Here is a 2,124-nt window from a genome sequence, read left to right as displayed (position 1 = left end):
AGTGGAACATTATGGATTTTCTCCACAAGTAATAGACACTCTGATTTAACATTGCTTCCCAAGAATTCCATGTGAGCATGCGCCAGGTTCCCGTCAGGAGACAGAGACCACCCCAGTATTCTAACAGAGAAATTTTATTATAAAGACTTGTTATCTTGATATAAAATTCTTAAGGCGATAACCAAGTGAGCTTCCAGAATGGCCAGAAATGGGACTGGTTGCTAGGATATGGGGCCTTCAGTCCTCATGAGGTTCTGGTCTCTCAGCTCCTGCCCTCTGACCCAGACAATGGGTGGGACCACTTCTCTGCCCTCCCCAACTCCATGACAACAGCCAGGAACCACCCAGGGCCATGGCAACAACATCCACGGACCTGACACTCAGTCGTGTCTCTTGGCTTTCTCGCAGGGAGCTTTGATGCCTGCCTACTTTGCAAACTTCTAGACAGCTGGGCTGAGCGAAGCATTAGACAGCTTTAAAAATTGATGTAGGTGATTATTCTTTCATGAGGCACCGCAAATCCAACAGCATGAGGCCAAGGGCAGACACGTGGCAGCCTCCGCCTCCCTCTGCTTGTTCCTTGTGGATTTGAGCCTCTGAAAGAAGGTGCAGAGAAGGCCCTGGGCACAGCACACACCACCCGCAACCGAAGGAGGTGCCACCATGCCCATGGCACCAGTTGTGTGCAAGGGCATGTGGCTCCGGAAGGCCCCTGGTGTGTCTCACCCCCCGCATCTACCTGCACCCCTAGATCAGCCACAGGATGAAGAACTCACAGCTACGGCCCCAGCCTCCATCTCTGCTGCCCTGAGAGGTGGGAAGCCTCCCTTGTGGGGCTTTTACTCACTACTTTCCCAATTAGCACACTATTGGCCCTAATTTTCTCCTTCCCTCCTCCACCTTCTATTCTCTTTTTCTATCTCTCCTTTGTCCTTCCTTCCATTCATTCCTGTCAGTCCATTTTTCCCTTTCTCATGGGCCAACTCATTGTAAAAGACCCTGAGGCTGAGAAAGATTGAGGGCAAGAGGAGAAGGGGCCGACAGAGGATGAGATGGTTGGATGGTATGTATCACCAACTCATGGACATGAGTTTGAGCAAACTCTGGGAGATAGTGAAGACTGGGAAACCTGGTGTGCTGCAGCCCATAGAGTCACAGAGAATCAGACACGACTTAGAGGTTGAACAACAACAACATGGGCCCAATCCCTCTCGATGTGTCTGCTGAGTTCTCTGTGTGTAGGGGGATGGGAGGAATCTGTCTACATTTCTCTGCACATGCACACATGAGTTTGTGTGTGTCTGTGTGTGTGTGTGTTTCCCTGACGCTTTCTGTCTCCTGTGGCTTCTGGGCCTCTCCTTGGTCACCAATTTCAGTTTAATCTCTCTAAGTAGAAAAGCACCCTGGTGTAGGGGAAGAACTCGTGTTTATTCCCTTTCTGCTTCTGAAAAGAGGAAGTGTTGGTGGGGGCGGGGTGCATGGGAGGGGCGAGGCAGCTCCCTGGTGATCCAGTGGTTAGGACTCTGTATTTCCACTGCAGAGGGCATGGGTTCAATCCCTGTTCAGGGAACTAAGATCCCACTAGGCCCACTAGTGTAGCCAAAAAAAAAAATTAAAGAAAGAAAGAAAAGTGGAAGTGTGGCAAAGATTAATTCAACTCAGGACACAAGTATAGAGTCTCAACTGTGTGCTAAACAATGAACCGCAGATGAACAGTTCAATTCGACAATTATTTAGTAAGGGCCTCCTATGCACTGGGCCACGTATTCACTCATTACAAGAGACTCGAAGAGGAATCAGATGGGTGCATGTGCTATAGATCCCAAGGTCTGGTAAGGGAGGCAGATGCATGCAAGCTGCTACAAAGGGGAATCTAAATCAGGCTGGGGAAGAAGTTCATCAAGAAGGGTTTCCTGGAAAAGGGAATCCTCCTCCTAGACTGCTGGTTGGATGTAGTCACTATGGAGGACAGTATGGACTTTCCTTAAATAACTAAACAGAGTTACCATATGATCCAGCAATCCCACTCTGGTTCACATATCCAGAGAAAAGCATAATTCAAAAGATCCCTGCACCCCAGTGTTCACTGCAGCACCATTCAAAATGTCCAAGACACAAAAACAA

General features: G+C 48.8%; 1 non-coding gene across 1 annotated transcript; it reads left to right on the top strand.

Annotated features, from left to right (window-relative positions):
- Positions 1–1,497: 1,497 nt before the first annotated feature.
- TRNAG-UCC (transfer RNA glycine (anticodon UCC)) lies at positions 1,498–1,570 on the top strand. The gene has a single exon. It is a non-coding gene; the product is annotated as a tRNA-Gly (tRNA).
- Positions 1,571–2,124: the final 554 nt, after the last annotated feature.

The sequence above is a fragment of the Bos mutus genome, chromosome 22 (assembly GCF_027580195.1).
Source record: "Bos mutus isolate GX-2022 chromosome 22, NWIPB_WYAK_1.1, whole genome shotgun sequence".
NCBI lineage: Eukaryota > Metazoa > Chordata > Mammalia > Artiodactyla > Bovidae > Bos > Bos mutus.
This window is presented reverse-complemented; position numbering and strand designations above follow the sequence as displayed.